The sequence below is a fragment of the Felis catus genome, chromosome F1, assembly GCF_018350175.1.
Source record: "Felis catus isolate Fca126 chromosome F1, F.catus_Fca126_mat1.0, whole genome shotgun sequence".
NCBI classification, from domain to species: Eukaryota; Metazoa; Chordata; class Mammalia; order Carnivora; family Felidae; genus Felis; species Felis catus.
Genome location: NC_058384.1, coordinates 53872650 through 53893668, shown reverse-complemented (window position 1 = coordinate 53893668; position 21019 = coordinate 53872650). Strand labels below are relative to the sequence as shown.

Below are 21019 nucleotides of genomic sequence, written 5' to 3'. Positions count from 1 at the left end.
AGACAAAAGTGTTATGTTGCTAGCAGCCAAAAATACTAGGAACCATTCGAAGCTGGAAGAAGCCAAGAAGGATTCTTCCCGGAGCCTTCAGAAGGTGCATGGCCCTGCTGAGATCTTTTTTTTTTTTTTTTTATGTTTACTTATTTTTGAAAGAGAGAGCATGAGTGGGGGCAGGGACAGGGAGAGAAGGTGACACAGGGTCTGAAGTGGGCTCTACACTGACAGCAGGGAACCCAATTGGGGGCTTGAACTTATAAACCACAGGATCATGACGTGCACCGAAGTTGGACGCTCAGCCAGCTGAGCCACCCAGATGCCTTGGCCCTGCTGATATCTTAATTTTGGACTTTTGGCTTCCCAAAATGAGAGAAGAAATTTCTGTTCTTTTGAGCCACCAAGTGTGTGTTAATTTGTGTAGTTTCTTCAGGAAACTGATATAGACATTATTCTAGGAGACTGGTACTAAAATGAATAGTATATAGTACTTGCTTTAAGAAGTTGAAAGAGTGGGGCACCTGGGTGGCTCGGGTGGTGGAGCGTCTGACTTCTGCTTGGGTCATGATCTCTTGTTCACAAGTTCGAGTCCCGTGTGGGGCTCTGTGCTGACAGCTCAGAGCCTGAAACCTGATGCAGATTCTGTGTCTCCCTCTCTCTCTGCCCCTCTCCTGCTTGCGCTCTTTCTCGTGCACGAAAATAAACATAAAAAAATTATTTATTTATTTTTTTGAAGTTCTTTTATCGATTTATTTGCTTATTTTTGTCAGAGATGTCACATTCACATGGGTCAAAAAATAACAAATATAAAAGATAATCAGTGAAAAGTCACACATCCAACCCTTTTCTCTGCCGTCTCCATGGATTTCCCCCCTCTACATCACCCCTTCCCCAAACCCCATCAACTAACTGCCTTTTGTTATGTTCTTATGAATTATTCCAGACCTTTTATTTAAAAAAATTTTTTTTTAATAAATTGAAAGAATGGTGTTGCATAACGAACTGGTGCCTATTTGTTGAAAGCACCTGCAACATTTTTATAGAATTAGTAATAACTGAGCTTATTTCAAAATGATGGCCAGGCTTTGCCTGGTCAGATGAGAGAGGGAGGGAGAGAAAGGATCAGAGCGGCAGGATACGGTAGATGTAGCGGAGCTGTGGCACCATGCTAGAACCTGGTAGGAAGGGAGCGTGTGAATCTCACCGAGGCCAGAGCTAAGAAGGAGCGGGGAAGGAAATAAGGTTGGAGAGGGTGGGAGATGGAGATAATCTGAATGGCCTCGTGTGCTGTGCTGAAGAGTCTTTTGTTTTATTCTGTAGGCAATGTAGAACAAGCCAAGACCTTAAAGACGGAAAACTATGTGATCAGGCATCAGGACAGTAGAGTGATTCAAAACACATGTGCCTGGACCCAAACCTTGGCTCTGTTGCTTATTAGGTTTGTAAATTTAGGCAAGTTCCTTATTACCTGACCATCATCGGTAAAACAGACAACATAGTTCCTTGGGCAAAGCGCTAAGGTGAGGAGGGTGAGGAGTAAATGAATTAAACAGGCGTAATTTTTAGAACAATGTCTGGCATATACTAGGCGCTTAACTGAAGGTTAGTCCTTCTAATCTGTTGTGCATTTTATCAACAGCAAGTTCATTCTGGCAGCAATGTGGAAATACTGGCATTCATGTAAGCAAAAGCCTGAACAATGTACTGAGAAGGAGGAAGAGCTTTTCTGGAGATATTTCCTAAGTAGAATCAAAGGGTTGTATCTAATGTGATGTGAAGAATTAGGAAAGAAAGACGCCAGCTCAAAAGTTTCTGCCTCGATACAGAGTAAACAGTGACGCCATCATCAGAGAACAGGAATACAATACAAGCCATGGGGTTCCGGAGAGGTACAGCAAGGAACAGGGTAATACATTTTATTTCAGACATGGTAAGTTTAAGGTGACGGTGACATCCAGTTAGGGAAACTTAGAAGGCAATTTTGAAAGTATTCTAAACCAAAGGGGACAGATGAACACTGTTAAAGTCATGTTTCTTAAAAGGGGCCCCTTGAGCAACACTTTATGAGAATCATCTGGTTCTCTTTTTAAGAATGCAAATTCATAGATCCCACTCAAATCCTACTGAATCAAAATACCTGGCAAGCAGGCCTTGAAGGGTTGCATCCTGAGGACTCTTCCTACGTGATGCTTATGCACATAGGAATGCTTAGCTTCTGGAAAACATATAAGCCTCCAGTTCTGGCTGTTTATAGAATCATCTTAGGAACTTCTAAAAATACTGATACCTGGGCTCCACCTCAAAGAGATTCTGATTTAATTGGGCTGAGATGAGACCACAGCTTCAACTTGTTTGAAAAGTACCCCAAGTGATTCTACTTTGCAGACAGGAACTAGAAGGAGAGAAAAAGAATATTCAAGAAGGCAGGAAGATCTGAAGATCACAAAAAGGATTCATAAAAGACAGAAGTGAAAATATCTGGACGTTAACTGTGGAAATGTCTTCTTTTTTTTTTTTTTTTAAGTAGGAATAGGTAGCATTACTACCTTCGATAGATATCAGAAGAGAAAGAGAACTGAAACCAAGCTAGTGGTTTTGACCAATAGGAGATCAGTGATGTAAAATTTAGGGAGGGCTTTTCAAGGGAGTGGGATAGAGACAGAAACTAGAGGCAGCCTTGAGGACATGGAGACAAAGAACACAGACTATGCTTTCACGAAGTTCGAAGAGAGATGGAACACAGCTTACAGCAACAACTGTCTCCCTTTCTCCTTTTTTTCTGTCTTTATATGAGTTAAATTATGAATTAAATATTATGAATTAAATTATTTAGAATATTATGAATTAAAATATTTAGAATATTTGTGGCTAAAAAAGAAAATGCCAGAGGAAAAGATGAAGATATAATCTTTAAAAATATATTTCAAGGAGTCTTAAAAAAAAGAAGAAATTCAGAGTTTTGGATGTAAAGAGGAAAGACGTGATTCTGTCCCTGAGAATAAGAGGTAAGGGTGAAAAAGGGGTGATCACAGGGGATGGGAGCGTATTTACCATTATCTGCTGTGAAAGAGAGGATTGGACGATATTGGAGGGCTTGAGGGAATGTGAATTTTTTGCATTGGGGATTCAGGAGGAAAAGGACAAGTGACCAATACAAACACTACTGGACAGTGTTTAAAGGTCCCACTGGGATAGGAAGTCATAGATTTATAGTGGCAGCAAACCACATAACCTAGTGAATTTCTCCAGCATCCCTTGGCAGTTCACACATGGGAAATACAAGGCCGCATCTGGGTTGAAACTGGCCAGGGTAGAATGAAAGAACGGAACTAATGATATTGTTGGAACACTTTCAAGTGATTCGTACAGCGATTCTGTGGTGTGGGTAGGAATGAGGGCTGAAGAGGCTAGTCTGGATAACAAAGAAGGATGATGCAAGAATTAGTGGCCTTCATGAGGTCCTGCTGTAGCATTAATAAAAGTGAGGGAGTGAGAAATAGGCGGGAAAAAAAAAGGTTGCAAGTGGTGAGTGGGATTTCTTGATTTAAGATTTCAGGAAGGTGTTGGTGACTACAATAACCTTGGTGTAGCCTTGGTGTAGCCTTACTACAATAGCCTTGGTGTTGGTGACTACAATAGCCTTGGTGTACAGTCTTGCTGACTGTAGCACAAGAATGGTAAATGGAATAAGAGAGAGCGGGACGGAAACCAGATGCCTGGGTCTGCATGGTGATTTGGGCTGTGAGATGGGAATGATGAATTTGATAAAGTCTGGGGTGTAGCCCAGGTTTGTGGCCTCTGAAGAGAGAACATCCTGGGTTAGAATCCTAACTCTATCATTTATCACCAGTGTGATGTTGGGCAGGTTATTTCTGTGATCCTCAACTTTTTCCTTTGCAAAAACAGACAACTTCTATCTCCTAGGAAATTTTGTATTTTATTTCTATTTATTCTCTCTCTTAGCCCTCTCTTTATACAATGAACAAACCGCTTGGCTACTTGGGAAGGAGAGGATGTGAGGAAAAGTACATTTTGCAGAAAAGTAATCAGTATTTTCTAAGGGTTCCCCCCCATATTAACATACATATATGTGGCCTATAAATTGCCTTTCGAAATCAATGTACTCTCAAATCTCTTACCTAAGCCACTCCTTAAAAATAATTAGTGAAGAAAATTCTATACCAAACTGGTGGACCACTTTGTAGCTCTGGTAATTCAGGGGCTGGGATTCTAAAAAGAAAATGACAGAGAGAGAGAGAGAGAGAGGGAGAGAGAGAGAGAGGAGGGAGAGGGGAAGGGAGGGGGAGAGACATTGCTGGAATTAGCCTGATGATGTAGCAGCCTATGTTGCTTAGTTCCTGCATAGAATGCACAACTTCTGCAGCTTGTTGATTAGTGAATATGCTTTTAGAGAAACTGTATAATACCACAAAGGTATCTGTATGATATGGACCCTCATCTCCTAGATTGGCTCATTGCTCATTTAAAAAATTCTCTATTGTGGGGCTCCTGGGTGGCTCAGTTGGTTGAGTGACCAACTTTGGCTCAGGTCACGATCTCACGGTTTGTGAGTTCGAGCCCTGCGTTAGGCTCTGTACTGACAGCTCAGAGCTTGGGGCCTGCTTCCGATTCTGTGTCTCCCTCTCTCTCTGCCCCTCCCCCACTCATGCTCTGTCTCTCTCTGTCTCAGAAATAAACATTAAAAAATAAACAAATCTCCATCATTTACTTGAAAGTAGATGTTTCTTTTAAAAAACTTGAGAAAATGCAGGTGTCACAAATGGTTTTTAAAATTCAAGCCTAACATGCTTAAGATCAAACTTGTTAAAATTCTTTCAAAATGTTCGAAACATATTGTTAGACTAATTAATGACATGGAATGTGACTGAACTTAATATTTGACTGCAGTCTTCCTTTCTACATTAACACATCTCAGAAGAGAAAATATAATTCCTGTGTTTTTATGCAAAATTTGCAAAATACACCTGCCAGGGCCACTGCATTGTATCAAACCATGGGGGCACTATTCACATTGTGTTCTAGGTAAAAGGTGCTCTTATGGCATAATTAGAGGCTGCTGCTTTGTGAGAGAAGAAGCAACATCAGGAAATCAAGGATAAGGAAATTGGGGTACAAAAAAATCACAACAAGAATACTGAAATCTAAATAGGGATTGAAGTCACACTGTCCTAAATTTGGGAGTGAAACAGTAAAACTGATCTGAAAGATTTGCAAGGAAAACAGCAGCAATAACAATGATCCTAAATATTTTCAAAAGTGAAGTCGTTAAGATCAGGAAGAAGTTAAAAAAAAAAAGTAGAGATAAGTGAAGATATAATTAAAAAAATTTTTTTAACATTTATTTATTATTGAGAGATGGACACAGAACATGAGCAGGGGAGGGGTAGACACAGAATCTGAAGCAGGCTCCAGGTTCTGAGCTGTCAGCACAGAGCCCAACGTGGGGCTTGAACCCACAAACCGTGAGATCATGACCTGAGCTGAAGATGGTTGCCTAACCAACTGAGCCACACAGGCGCCCTAAGTGAAGGTATAATTAATTCACCACATACTAATGGTGGAGCCAAAAGACCTTTCTTTTTATTCATAACTTTGACAATTAGAAAGCAATTTCAAAGAATGTTTTGAGACTCGTATTATTCAAGGTGAATGCCTGAGCTCATGGAGTGCCTCCTAATATTAAAAATGTTGGGGGGGGCACCAGGCTGGCTCAGTCATGGAGCATGTGACTCTTGATCTCAGGGTTGTGAGTTTGAACCCCACATTGGGAAGCAGAGTTGGTGACACAACCAAAGCTCAATGCCACAACCATGCTGAAACACAAAGGGGGATCTTCTGTGCCAAAAGCTAGGACAGAAAATGATAGACGGAGGCTGCTCCAGGTTGAAGAAGTAAATCCGAGTTGAAAACTAAGTGGAACCTTAAAGTCAACAAAGGTAGAAGTATCATCGGGAACAGGGTGGGGCAGAGAGGCAATCCCCAGGCCGATGAGTTCCAGCTGCACTGCTTGGTGGATCCTTGCAGCAGCCCCCTTTCCTGGTCTTTGGGCCAGGGAAAAATGACAGAGCCAAGGTTAGGTGGCTCTGGAAGACCGGTGAGAACAGGAAGAACACTGGAAGCTGCAAAACCAGAAACTAGACCGTCTTCTTGATTTTTTTCGCTCCAAATATGCAGAAATACAAACTAGCCTTAGGTTTCATGTCTTTTCAGCCAGGTTGCCCACATGGAAATTGCAGACCATCTAATTGACAATTTCTACAAAACAACTGCATTCAGGACTCATCAGACATTTGAGGAAAAGTCACCACTTGAGGGAGGATGGATTCAAACTACAGAAATTTTTTAACAGTTTGTACTATAAACATGACTTTAGGAAAAAAAGTAATATCCGTGTAAAAATTAATATCCACAGAGCAGAGCACAGGACAATTGAACTATAAAAACAGATTGAAGTAAAACAAATTAAATTTTACTGTTGAAACAAAAAGCTGCCTGGATCAGCCCAGTGGACATAGCCAAAGATGCCACTCATACATACACTAGAAGATGATCGAAGATTTATCCCAAATGTAGAACAAAACATGAAGAGATAAGTATGAAATATGTAAGATAAATACATTACTTTTAATAACTTGTCTAATAAAATGTCCAGAGGAAAAATGTGGAGACTATAGATTAGGGAAAGCATCCAAACCACAGGGAGATGATGATTTCCTAGGATGACAGCAAAATAAGAATTTTTGAATTGGAAAGGGGGAACTGTGCCTAGTGGCAAAAAGTCTAAAAATGACTCCACATCCAGCCTTAACATTGGGAAACTAAAGAAAGAAAACATTGTACGAATCCAAAGGTGGGAGTGGGGGAAACCTGATTAGTTATAAAGACTTAATAACTAGTTTGATATTAGGTTTTTTATCAGCAAAACTGGATAGCAAAAAGGCCTTGGAAACATATAAGATCTTGGGACAAAGAACTGGAACCTAGAATCTATACCAAATAAAAACAGCACTCACATATAACAATGAGATAAAGACCTTTTCAACTAGGAACTCGGATATTTGACCGTTCACAGACATCCTGTGAAAAAGAAAATATTGTTTCAGCAAGAAGATAAATGTAGGGGGTAAACGGAATGTCAAGAAGAAATATTGAGTTACTTCAGTAAAACTCAAGGATATGTCCATGTAAACGTTGACCATTAGTTTAAAATACAATTTGGAACTCAAGTTTGAAATGACATTCACGTTAGAGGTGAAATGATAAAAGTGGAAACAAGTAAAAACTGCTGAAATTCTTGACTTTTAGGTAAAAGAGATACTGATGAGCTCTACTTTTTTTTTTAAAGACAATATCATGAAGGTAAAAAATTCAATGGTAATCATAAGAATATGAATTAAATGTATAATTTTTGATTAGCAAGAAAAAATAGATCAAACTCTTCCCATAAAGGCAGAAACAGAAAAGTAATGGCATAAATAAGTCCTAAAATATCAGAAGTAATAACATTTAACCCATGAACTAAGCTCAGCTATTAAGATACAGTGACTGACTTTCTCCTAAGTTTTGTGGATTTCGAACACATATGTCAAGTCCACCAATCATAGTGTATTTTATGCAAATTAAATGTGTTTTCACAAGTTGAATGTACCACTGTGACATTTTAACCATGTCAGAATCAAGACATGGAACATTTACTAGACCTTCAAAAACATCCCCTCTTCCTACCACCTACCTCTGTTTAATTTTTTTTTAATGTTCATTTTTTTTTTTTTTTTTGAGAGAGAGAGTGTGAGCAGGGGGTGGCGTGGAGAGAGATGGAGACTCAGAATCCCAAGAAGTCTCCAGGCTCTGAGCCGTCAGCACAGAGCCCGATGTGGGGCTCAAACCCACAAACTGTGAGATCGTGACCTGAGCTGAAGTTGGACGGTTAACTGACTAAGCCCCTCAGGTGTCCCTGGATTACACTTTGAGTATAGTTATAAAAGAGATGATTTTTAAAATATTTATTTAGAGACAGAGAGAGAGAGAGAGAGAGCAGGGGGTAGCGTGGAGACAGAGGGAGGCACCGAATCGGAAGAAAGCTCTGGGTTTTGAGCTGTCGGCCCAGAGCCAGATGCAGGGCTGGAACTCATGAGCCCTGACATCATGACCTGAGCTGAAGGCAGACGCTTAACCAACTGAGCCACCCAGGCGCCCCCCACCACCTACCTCTTTAACCCTAGTTCCATTCAGGCTTTACCTCTTCTAAGGGAAACCACTCTATCTACTTCTGTCATAATAGATTAATCTTGTCTGTTTTTGAATTTTATGTAAATGTAATCTACATTAGGTACTCTTTCAAGGATGGCTCTGTCACTCAAGATCATGTTTGTGAGATTCAAACATGTCACCGCATATAGTTACAGACTTCATTCTCAAGGCTGCATAGAGTTTCATTGTATGAATATTGAACAATTATTTATCCATCCCATTGTTGATGGACTTTTGGATTTGAATTTTCAGTTTTAGCCATTATGAATAGCACTTCTATGAACATTCCAACACACAGAAACATATGTCATTTAGTAAACATGTACACATTTCTGCTGAGTTTAAACCTAGGAATGGAATTGCTGCATGTAAGATTTCCAATTACACTGCATCTTACCCCACACTTGGTATTTCTTACCTATTATACCTGTTTTGGTTGAGGTTCATTTTAGCTGTTGCTGTTATTTTCAATTCTCTGATCGTGAAGGAAGTTGAGTGTGTATCCATATGTTTATTGACATCTTGTGAAAACTTTGCTCAAAGGTTTTGCTCATTTTTCTATATTGTTTCTCATTGACTTGTAGGTGTTCTTTTATATTCTGGTTAATAATTGCTTATTAGGTCTTGCAAATGTTTTATCCCACTCTTTGACTTGCCTTTTTACTCTCTTACTGATGTTTTTTATAAACAGAAATTTCCAATTTTAATGTATTTGAGTTTCCTTTCATATTATGGGGGAAAAAAGCAAAAGAAAAACCTTTCCCACTTGAGAGAAGTGCAATATTTTCATAAAGTGTCTACATATGCATGAGTATGTTTCTGGGCTCTCTGTTTGCTTTGGTGTATTTGTCTATTTTCACCCCTACTGCACTGTCTTATTGTACCTTTATTACATGTTGGTGTCCATTAGTGTCCTTTATTATTGACTTCTCCAGCTTCTTCTTATTCTCTAATTTTGTCTTTTTTCTTCTTCATGATTGTCATGACTATTTGTCCTTAGTTTCATATAGATTTTTTTTATTTAAAAATTTAAAAAAATGTTTATTTTTGAGAGAGAGCAAGAGAGAGAGAGAGAGAGAGAGAGAGAGAGAGAGAGAAGGAGAAGGAGAAGGAGAAGGAGAGGGGCAGAGAGAGACGGAGACCCGGAATCAGAAGCAGGGTCCAGGCTCTGAGCTGTCAGCACAGAGCCTGAAGCAGGGCTTGAACCCACAAGCCGTGAGATCATGACCTGAGCCAAAGTACAATGCTCAACCAACTGAGCCACCCAGCCACTCCTCAAATAAAATTTATAATTAAATTGCCTTATAATCATCCCAGCTAAATAGGATTTTGATTGACATTACATTGAATTTGTTGCTCGATTGTGGAGAATTGATATTTTTATAATATTGAGTCTTTCAATTCATGGACATAATCTAGCTCTCAATGTGACTTATTTATCAAAGTAAAATTTTACGTATTTCTCTTTCATTTACATTATTTCTTTTACTAAGCTACTATAATGATAAATTTTAATTGTACACTGTTATGTAAAAATGTAATTGACTTTAAAGAAAATATTTATTGAGAGACAGAGAGAGAATATATGAATGAGAATGAATCCCAAGTAGGCTCTGTACACGAGGCTCCATCTCATGAACTGTGAGATCATGACCTAAGTCAAAATCAAGAGTCAGAGGCATAAATGACTGAGCCACCCAGGCGCCCCCAAAATTTAGTTGATTTTTATGTTTTGATCTTCTATCCACCTACTTTGCTAAATGTACTTCTTCTCTTAGTAGTTTGTAGATTCTTTTGTATTTTACACATACTCATTGTTATCTGTGATCACTGACAGGCCTATTTCTTTCTTTCCCATATTTATACCATTTATTTCACTTGTCCAGAGTTTAAATTTAATGATGAATAGAGGGGCGCCTGGGTGGCGCAGTCGGTTAAGCGTCTGACTTCAGCCAGGTCACGATCTCGCGGTCCCTGAGTTCGAGCCCCGCGTTGGGCTCTGGGCTGATGGCTCAGAGCCTGGAGCCTGTTTCCGATTCTGTGTCTCCCTCTCTCTCTGCCCCTCCCCCGTTCATGCTCTCTCTCTCTCTCTCTCTCTCTGTCCCAAAAATAAAATAAAAACGTTGAAATGATGAATAGAAATGGTGACAATAGACCTCTATTCACCATTAAGTATAATATCTGATATAGTCCCTTTTTGTTTTTGTTGATATTCTTAATTTTTTTGAGTACAGTTGATACACAATGTTACATTAGTTTCAGGTGTACAACATAGTTATTCAACACCTCTATGTGTTATGTTGTAGTCACCACAACTGTAGCTACCATCTGCTATTACAATATCATTGACTCTATTCCCTATGCGATACCTTTTATTCCATAACTATAAGCATGTATCTCCCCTCCCTTCACCTACTTTTCCCATTCCCCCATCCCCCTTCTCTCTGGCAACCTTCAGTTCTGTGTATTTATAGATCTGATTCTATTTTTATTTATTCATTTGTTTTTTAGATTCCCCATATGAGTGAGATCACATGGTATTTGTCTCATTCTGACTTATTTTACTTAGCATAATATCCTCTAGGCCTATCCATGTTGTCACAAATGGCAAGGTCTTGTCCTTTTTACGGCTGCATGCTATTCCATTGCATATATGTTTATCACCTTTTTATCCATTTATCTATTGATGGACACTGAGGTTGCTTCCATATCTTGGCTATTGTAAATACTTCTTCAATAAACCCATGAGTACATATAACAATTCCCATTAGTGTCATTTTTTGGGGTAAATACCTAATGGAATTATTGGATCATATGGTATTTCTGTTTTTAATTTTTTGAGGAAAATGTGTATTGTTTTTCTGCAGTGGCTGTAGTAGTTTATGTTCCCACCAACTTATCAAGGACAGACAGAAAAATTTTGTCAAATGGTTTTTCTGCATCTATTGGGATGCTCACCTGGGCTTCCTCTTTAAGTTAATGTGGTAAATATATTGATTGGTTTTCAAGAAGGTCCACCAAACTTGCACTTTAGAAATAAATTTAAGTTGGTTCTGATGTTTTATACTTTATATACACTGTTAGACTCTATGTGTTAATATTTTTCCTGATTTTTACATTTCAGAGAGATTGGCATGCAAAGTTCTTTTTAATATCTTTTTCAGATATTAATAGTGTCACCTTATTTTCTCTTTAGTATCTGTAGATTTTGTAGTATATATGTTTGATATTGGTAAATTTTGCTTTTATTTTTTTCCCTTGATCCATTAATTATCAATTGTATGCTTTTCCCAAGAAATAAATTTTGGTTTTTCTGATTTTTGTGTTATAAAATTTTCTCTGTATTGATTTGCGCTCATAATTTTTGCCTTTTACTTTTTTTCTTTTGGTTTTATTTTTTCAAATCACCTGAGACTAATCGCCTAAATCATTGATATTTTTAAATCTTTTAAAATATAATATATACATTTAGGCTTCTCATTTTCCTTTAAAGAAGTTTTAATGTTTAGTTGTTATTGTTAAGCTCAAAAGAATTTTCTCATATCCATATCATGATTTTTTTTGATCCATGAATTATCTAGAAATATATTGCCTTATTTCCGTATATTTGAGTATTTTCTGAGTGTCTTTGTTGTTGATTTCTAGCTTAGTTTCACTATGGCCCTGAAAAGTATTCTAATTTACTTGAATCTCTTGAAATTTGTTAAGAATTGCTTCATGGCCAAACATGGAAGAGTTTGGTAAATATCATGTGTATACTTGAAAATAATATCAATTCTATCATGATTGAACACAATGTTCTCTATGAGTTGATTAGTTCAAGTTAATTTTGTTAAAATCTTTTTAATAATATTGATCTGTTTATTACTGAGACAGGTGGTTTAAAGTCCCTTATTGTGGGGACACCTGGGTGACTCAGTCAGTTAAGTGTCTGACTTCAGCACAGGTCATGATCTTGCAGTTTGTGCGTTCAGCCTCATGTAGGGCTCTGTGCTGACAGCTCAGAGCCTGGAGTCTGCTTCGGATTCTGTGTCTCCCTCTCTCTCTGCCCCTCCTCTGTTTGTGTTCCATCTCTCAAAAATAAATAAACATTAAAAAAATTAAAGTCCCTTATTGTGCATTTATTTCTCCTTTAATTATGTGAAATACATATGTTTGGAAATTGTAATTATAAACATATAAATTTATATCTTATGTTCTTGTGTATTGACTTTTTAGTATTAAAAATAACATACTTCATTATCTTCAAAAATGCTTCTTAACGTTTATTTTTTCTGAAAATTTTACAACTACCTCAGATTTTTTGGTTAGTGTTTGCTTGATATTTCTTTGTCCATCCTTTCACTTTTAAACTTAATAAAGCATGTATTTTGTCAGCAGCATATAATTTGGTTACAGTGAGTTTTAATTTAGCTATATAATCCATTAATATCTAAATTACAGGTACTTCTTACAATTTATTTTATATTGTCCCACCTGTTTGGTTTGTTTTTTTCCTATCTTCTTCCTGTCCTTGAATTAATTGTTCAAAAATTTTCCATTATTTCATTTTCTTCTTTACTAGCTTAGAGTTAATTTTACCCCTTTTCTTTTAGTAGTCACACAGGTGATGCCAATATGCATCCTTGTATTTCTTAGAGTCAAATGTACATTAATATTTCTTTGGTTATGCAATGATAAACTCTTTACTTGCATGTCTTATGTTTGTCTTTAATCCATTACTGAGTTGATTTTTGTGTACGGTGTAAAGTAAGAGTCATGTTTTATTCTTTTGCATGTGGATATCCAATTTTCCCAACATTGGTTGAAGAGATTATCTTTTCCTCCGTCTGTATTATTCAGACCCTTGTCACAGATCAGTTGACTGTATATCTGGGTTATGGGTTTATATCTGTCATTTGTATTCTGTTCCATTGGTCTACGTCTTGATGCTAGTACCATTCTGTTCTGATTACTGGAACTTTGCATAAGTTTTAAAATATGAAGCCTACAGCTTTGTTCTTTTTTCCCTTTTTTTCCCTAGATTGCTCAGACTAATCCTAGTCTTTTATGGTTCTATATGAATTTTATTTTAAAATGTTTATTTATTTCTGAGGGAGAAAGCACAAGTTGGGGAGGGGCAGAGAGAGAGGGAGGTAGAGAATCTGAACCAGGCTCCAGGCTCTGAGCTGTCCGCACAGAGCCTGATGTGCAGCTTGAACTCATAAACTGTGAGATCATAACCTGAGCCCAAATTGGATGCTTAACTGACTGAGCCACCCAGGTGCTGCCACCGTACAAATTTTAAAATTATTTTCCTATTTCTGTCAAAAATGTCTTTGGGATTTTGAAAGGAATTGCATTGCCTCTATAGATGGCTTTGGGGAATTTGGGCATTTTGACAATATTAAGTCTTCCAATTCATGTATGTAGGATGCCTTTCAATTTGTCTAATTTCTTTTGTCAGTGTTTTGTAGTTTTCAGCACACAAGTTTTTCACTGTCTTAGGTAGTTTATTCCTAATTGTTATTTTGGTGTTATTTTAAATTGGATTACTCTCCTAATTTCCTTTTTAGATAGTTTGTTGTTAGCATACAAAAATCAGTTGTTTTTCTATCACTAATTTTGTATCCTGTTACTTTTCTAAACTTATTCATCAACTCTTACAGTTTTGTTTCTTTGTTCTTTCTGTGCAGTTTTTTTAAAATACAATTTATTGTCAAATTGGCTTACACACCACACCCGGTGCTCATCCCAACAAGTGCCCTCCTCAATGCCCATCACCCATTTTCCCTCTCCCCCACTACCCCCATCCACCCTCAGTTTGTTCTCTGCATTTAAGAGTCTCTTGTGGTTTTTCTCCCTCCCTATCTGTTTTTTAACTATTTTTTTCCTCCTTCCTTCCCCCATGGTCTTCTGTAGAGTATCTCAAGATCCACATATGAGTGAAAACCTATGATATCTGTCCTTCTCTGACTTATTTCACTCAGCATAATACCTTCCAGTTCCATCCATGTTGCTGCAAATGGCATGATTTCATTCTTTCTATTGCCAAGTAGTATTCCATTGTATATATAAACCACATCTTTATCCATTCATCAGCTGATGGACATTTAGGCTCTTTCCATAATTTGGCTATTGTTGAAAGCACTGCTATAAACATTGGGGTATATGTGCCCCTCTGCATTAGCACATCTGTATCCCTTGGGTAAATTCCTAGTAGTACTATTGCTGGGTCATAGGGTAGTTCTATTTTTAATTTTTTGAGGAACCTCCACACTGTTTTCCAGAGTGGTTGCACCAGTTTGCATTCCCACCAACAGTGCAAGAGGGTTCCCCTTTCTCCACATCCTTGCCAGCATCTGTAGCTTCCTGAGTTGTTCATTTTAGCCACTCTGACTGGTGTGAGGTGGTATCTCAGTGTGGCTTTGATTTGTATTTCCCTGATGAGTGACATTGAGCATCTTTTCATGTGCCTGTTGACCATCTGGATGTCTTCTTTGGAAAAGTGCCTATTCATGTCTTCTGCCCATTTCGTCACTGGATTATTTGTTTTCTGGGTGTGGAGTTTGGTAAATTCTTTATAGATTTTGGATTCTAGCCTTTTATCCAATATGTCATTTGCAAATACCTTGTCTCATTTTGAAAGTTGCCTTTTAGTTTTCTTGTTTCCTTTGCAGTACAGAAGCTTTTAATCTCGATGAGGTCCCAATAATTCACTTTTGCTTTTAGTTCCCTTGCCTTTGGAGATGTATTGAGCAAGAAATTGCTGCAGCAGAGGTAAAAGAGGTTGTTGCCTGCTTTCTCCTCTGAAGTTCCGATGGTTTCCTGTCTCATATTTAGGTCTTTCATCCATTTTGAGTTTATTTTTGTGTATGGTGTAAGAAGGTGGTCTAGTTTCATTCTTGTGCGTGTTGGTGTCCAATTCTCCCAAGACCATTTGCTAAAGAGACTTTTTTCCATTGGATGCTCTTTCCTGCTTTGTCAAAGATTATTTGACCATACATTTGTAGATCCAATTCTGGGTTCTCTATTCTATTCTATTGGTCTATGTGCCTGTGTTTGTGTTAGTATCATACTGTCTTGATGATTACAGCTTTGTAGTAGAGGCTAAAGCCTGGGATTGTGATGCCTCCCGCTTTGGTTTTCTTCTTCAATATTATTTTGGCTATTTGGGGTCTTTGTGATGCCATTCAAATTTTACAATTGTTTGTTCTAGCTTTAAGAACGCTGGTGCAATTTTGATTGGGATTGCATTGAATGTGTAGATTGCTTTGGGTGGTATTGACCTTTTAACAATATTTATTCTTCCAATCCATGAGCAAGGAATGTTTTTCCATTTCTTTGGGTCGTCTTCAATTTCCTTCATAAGCTTTCTATAATTTTCAGTATACAGATCTTTTATATCTTTGGTTAGGTTTATTCCTAGGTACTTTAAGGTTCTTAATGCAATTGTAAATGGGATCAGTTTCCTTAATTCTCTGTTGCTTCATTATTGGTGTATAAGAATGCAACCAATTTCTGTACATTGATTTAGTACCCTGAAACTTTGCCGAATTCAAGTATCAGTTCTAGCAGTCTTTTGGGTTTTACATGTAGAGTATCATGTCGTCTGCAAAAAGTGAAAGTTTGACGACTTCTTTGCCAATTTTGATACCTTTTATTTCACCCTTTTGTCTGTTGAGTCTAGGACTTCCAACACTATTTTAAACAGCAGTGGTGAGAATGGACATCCCTGTCATGTTCCTGATCTCGGGGGGAAAGTTCTCAGTTTTTCTCCATTGAGGATGACATTAGATGTGGACTTTTCATATATGGCTTTTATGATGTTTAAGTATATTCCTTCTATCCCAACTTCCTTGAGGGTTTTTATTACGAAAGGATGATGTATTTTGTCAAATGCTTTTTCTGCATCAATTGACAGGATCATATGGTTCTTATCCTTTCTTTTATTACTGTGATGCATCACATTGATTGATTTGCAAATATTGAACCAGCCCTGCAGTCCAGGAATGAATCCCACTTGATCATGGTGAATAATTCTTTTAATATGCTGTTGAATTCGATTTGCTAGTATCTTGTTGAGAATTTTTGCATCTGTGTTCATCAGAGATAATTGGCCTGTAATTCTCCATTTTAGTGGGGTCACTGTCTGGTTTGGGAATCAAAGTAATACTGGCTTCATAGAATGAGTTTGGAAGTTTTCCTTCCATTTCTGTTTTTTTGGAAGAGCTCTTTGAGAAGGATAGGTATTAACTCTGCTTTAAATGTCTGGTAGAATTCCCCAGGGAAGCCATCTGGTCCAGGACTCTTATTTTTTTGGGAGATTTTTGATAGCTGACTCAATTTCTTCACAGTTATGGGTCTATTCAAATTTTCTATTTCTTCCCATTTGAGTTTTGGTAGTATGTAGGTGTCTAGGAATTTTTCCACTTCTTCCAGATTGTCCAGTTTGTTGGCATAATTTTTCATCATATTCTCTGATAATTGCTTGTATTTCTTAGGAATTGGTTGTGATAAATCCATTTTAATTCATGGTTTTATTTATTTGGGTCCTCTCTCTTTTCTTTTTGAGAAGCCTGGCTAGGGGGTCTATCAATTGTGTTTATTTTTTCAAAAAAAAAAAACCCAACTCTTCATTTCATTGATCTGTTTTTTTTTTTTTATTCCATATTGTTTATGTCTGCTCTGATCTTTATTATTTCTCTTCTACTGGGTTTGGGGTTTCTTTGTTGTTCTGTTTCTACTTCCTTTGGTGTGCTGTTAGATTTTGTATTTGGGATTTTTCTTGTTTCCTGAGATAGGACTGGATTGCAATGTATTTTCCTCTTAGGACTGCCTTTGCTGTATCCCAAAGGGTTTGGACTGTTGTGTTTTAATTTTCATTTGTTTCCATATATTAAATTTCTTCTTTATTTGCATGATTGACCCATTCATTATTTAGTAAGATGTTCTTTAACCTCCATGCATTTGGAGGCTTTCCAAACTTTCTCCTGTGGTGATTTCAAGTTTTATATCATTGTGATCTGAAAGTGTGCATGGTATGGTCTGAATTCTTTTATAATTATTGAGGGCTGTTGTGACCCAGTATGCGATCTATCTTGGAGAATATTCCATGTGCACTCGAGAAGAATGTATATTCTGCCTTAGGATTAAAAGTTCTAAATATATCCATCAAGTCCATCTGGTCCAGTGTATCTCAGGGCCATTGTTTCTTTATCAATTTTTTTTGTTTGTTTAGATGATCTGTCCACTGTTGTAAGTGGAGTATTAAAGTCCTCTGCAATTAACATATTCTTACCAATAAGATTGCTTATGTTTTTAATTGTTTTATATATTTGGTGCATAGACACTTATAATTGTTAGCTCTTCTTGATAGATAGACCCTATAATTATTATATAATGCCCTTCTTCATGTCTTGTTACAAAATTTGGTTTAAAATCTAGTTTGTCTAAGTATGGCTACTCCAGCTTTCTTTTGACTTCCAGTAGTATGATAGATTGTTCTCCATCCCCTCACTTTCAATGTGAAGGTGTCCTCAGGTCTAAAATGGGTCTATTGTATATAGCAAATAGATGGGTCTTGTTTTTTTGTTTTTTTAAAATCCATTCTGATACCCTATATCTTTTGATTGGAGTATCTAGTCCATTTACATTCAGTGTTATTATTGAAAGATATGGGTTTAGAGTCATTGTGACGTCTGTAGGTTTCATGCTTGTAGTGATATCTCTGGTACTTTGTCATCCTTGCAACATTTCACTCACAGAGTCTCCCTTAGGATCTCTTGTAGGGCTGGTTTAGTGGTGATGAATTCTTTCAGTTTTTGTTTGGGAAAACCTTTATCTCTCCTTCTATTCTGAATGACAAGTTTGCTGGATAAAGGATTCTTGGCTGCATATTTTTCCTGTTTATCACATTGAAAATTTCCTGCCACTCCTTTCTGGCCTGCCAAGTTTCAGTAGATAGGTCTGCCACTAGTCTTACAGGTCTCCCTTTATAAGTTAGTGTGTGTTTATCCCTAGCTTCTTTCAGAATTCTCTATCTTTGTATTTTGCCAGTTTCACTATGATATGTCATGCAGTAGATTGAGTCAAGTTACATCTGAAGGGAGTTCTCTGTACCTCCTGAATTTCAATGTCTGTTTCCTTTCCCAGATTGGGGAAGTTCTCAGCTAAGATTTGTTCAAGTACACCTTTGGCCCCTTTCTCCTTCTTTTCTTCTTCTGAAACTCCTACCATGTGGATATTGTTCCATTTCATTGAATCACTTAGTTCTCTAATTCTCTCCTCGTGATCCAGAATTTTTTTCTCCTTTTCTCACCTTCATCTTTTTCCATAATTTTATCTTCTATTGCACATATTCTCCCCTGTCTCTTCAATTCTGTCACCACCTCCAGTTTATTTTCTACCTCATTTACAGAATTTTTAAATTCATCATGACTATTTTTCAGTTCCTTGATCTCTGCAGCAAAAGATTCTCTGTTGTTTATGCTTTTTTCAAACCCAGCAATTAATCTTATGACTATTATTCTAAATTCTTGTTCAGTTATATTGTCTATATTTGTTTTCAGCAATTCTTTAACTGTCATTTCTTCCTGGAATTTCTTTTGAGGGGAACTCTTCTGTTTCATCATTGTGGCTAGTTTTCTGTCCCTTCTGTGTTTTAAAAGCTTGTTATGTGTCCTGCTTCTGTGAGCACTACTATATTAAAGGGTGGTCATACACTGTCCAGGAACTGGCACTTCAGGAGGTGTTCTTTGGAGAGTGTTACTTGCTCTCTGTTGTTGTGACTTTGGTTACTTTATCTCCCTACTAATGTTTTGGACCCTTCACCAGGTGTGCTTTGATTTGTTTGTTGATATGGCCCTGGAAAGGAAAACAAACAAACAAACAAACAAACAGAACATACACACACACACACACACACACACCCAAAAACAAAAAAACAGACACATCAACTACAAGTAAACAACAGGGTGGAGGTGGTGTGGATGGAAGAGGCCTTATCCCACACAAAGAGAGAAATGACAGGGGCAGGGAAAAAGAAAGAAAAAAAAAATGGCCAGGCAGAGAAACTAGAGGCTTAATCCAGAGAGAGAGAAAGGAAAATGAAGAAGGAGGCTGGGAAAAAGAAAATAAGATAAAGTTATCCAGACAGAGAAACTATAGAGTTTAATCCAGAGAGAGAAAGGAAAATAAGGAAGGAGGTGTAGGACATGTATCAAGAGAATGGATTAAGAATGTCTGCTTAAACAGACCAACAACCAGAGTAACCAAACTAGAGGAGCGATGAGATAAGAAGAAGAAAAGGAGGAATATATAATAAGAATTGTCTGAGAATTAAACCAAGCAATTCAACAGCGCTGGTCTGGAGCAGAGGCCCTCTGGTTCATCAGCATCAATGCTGCTTCAGCACAAAGGAATTATCAGATGGGGAGGGGCGTGGTTTGGTGTAGGCGGGTCCCACCTCCACTGTGGGCGTGGTGTCTGTTCCCTGAAGCGCCCCACTTATGCCCCCTCAGGTTGTCCCGGTGGGTCCCTGGAATGAACTCTGCCTCTTTTCCTCCTGGACTCTTGGGTTCCAAGTCCTTTGGCCTCAAGACGGCTTTGTTTGAGAGACCAGGGAACTTTGGATCCCCATACTTCTCTGCCATGTTGGCCCCTCCCACCAACCCCTCCCTTCTGAGGAACTGCGCTTCCACCTGCTCAGATCCTCTGGGGGAGAGTCTCCCTGAGCAGCAGCTGGGTGTCCGCCTGCCTCTAGGAATGCTCCTGATACCGCGCTGTTGCTCTTGCCGGTGCCCAGAGATCAAGGCTGAGTGCCAGCCCACCCCAGAAAAGGTTCGTGCGATCTTGTAGCAGCAGCAGCGGCAGCATTTCAGGGTTTATAGAAAATCACAACACACATCTAGCGCCAGGCTTCCCCGTTTTACCTCCTTGTTCCAGCACCAACAAATGTGGTTGTTCTCCGGGTCCGCTGGCACCTTTGTCTGGGAGGTGGCGGCACAGCCTCTATCAAATGTCCTCCCCGCAGGGGTTCTGCCACTCCCTGTGTGGCCCGTGGACCCCTCAGACCTCGCTCTCGGCTCTTGGGGATTCGCCCTTCCCACCAGAGCACCACAAGGTTTTGAGCTGCAGAGCCTCAGACTCTGTTTATAGTCTTGATGGAATTTAAACCCTCTCCTTTCTCCCTTTTTTTGTTCAGTCCCTGCGGCTGTTCCCATTTTTCCTCTTTCTCTCCAGCTGCTTAGGGGGTGGGGGTGCTTTTCCCGTAACCACCCCCACCCCCATCCCCCCCCTCTCTCCGCAAGCAAAAACAGCTCCCTGCCCTGCGCAGCTTCTCTCTCCCCAGTTCGCCTCTCCGTGCCACATACCTGCCGAGTTCTGTGGTTCAGGTTGTGCAGATCAGTTTTCTAGGTGTGCAAGATGGTTTAGTGTTGATCTGGCTGCATTTCAGCAAGGAGGAACCCAAAAAAAACCCTTCCATGCTGTTCCGCCATGTTGGCCCCTCCTCAGGGCAGAGCGGGAATGGAGACACTGCAGGAACCGCTTCACAAGCCCCCGGGCCATGTAGTCAGCTCAGCTTCACCTGCAGCTGCCCATGGTACAACAATACTCTGTGCAATCAGCTTTGACGTCACCTCTTTCAGTTTGGTTTGTTTTATTTGAATAATTTCCTTAGTCTGGCTAAAGGTTTGTCAACTATCTTTTCAAAAAACTTAGTTTCCTCAATAGTTTAAATGTTTTATTCTTTATAAACATGTTTTGTTATAAA

The 21019-nt window shown here is 38.5% G+C and overlaps 1 protein-coding gene across 1 annotated transcript in view; it reads left to right on the top strand.

Moving 5' to 3' along the window:
* The first annotated feature begins 2409 nt into the window (after positions 1-2409).
* The window catches only part of USH2A (usherin), a 773795-nt gene continuing 755185 nt past the window's right edge, over positions 2410-21019 (top strand). Inside the window, exon 1 of the mRNA XM_045048458.1 lies at positions 2410-2999. The gene's annotated coding sequence lies outside the window, so the exon portion shown is untranslated. The remainder of the gene's footprint in view (positions 3000-21019) is intronic.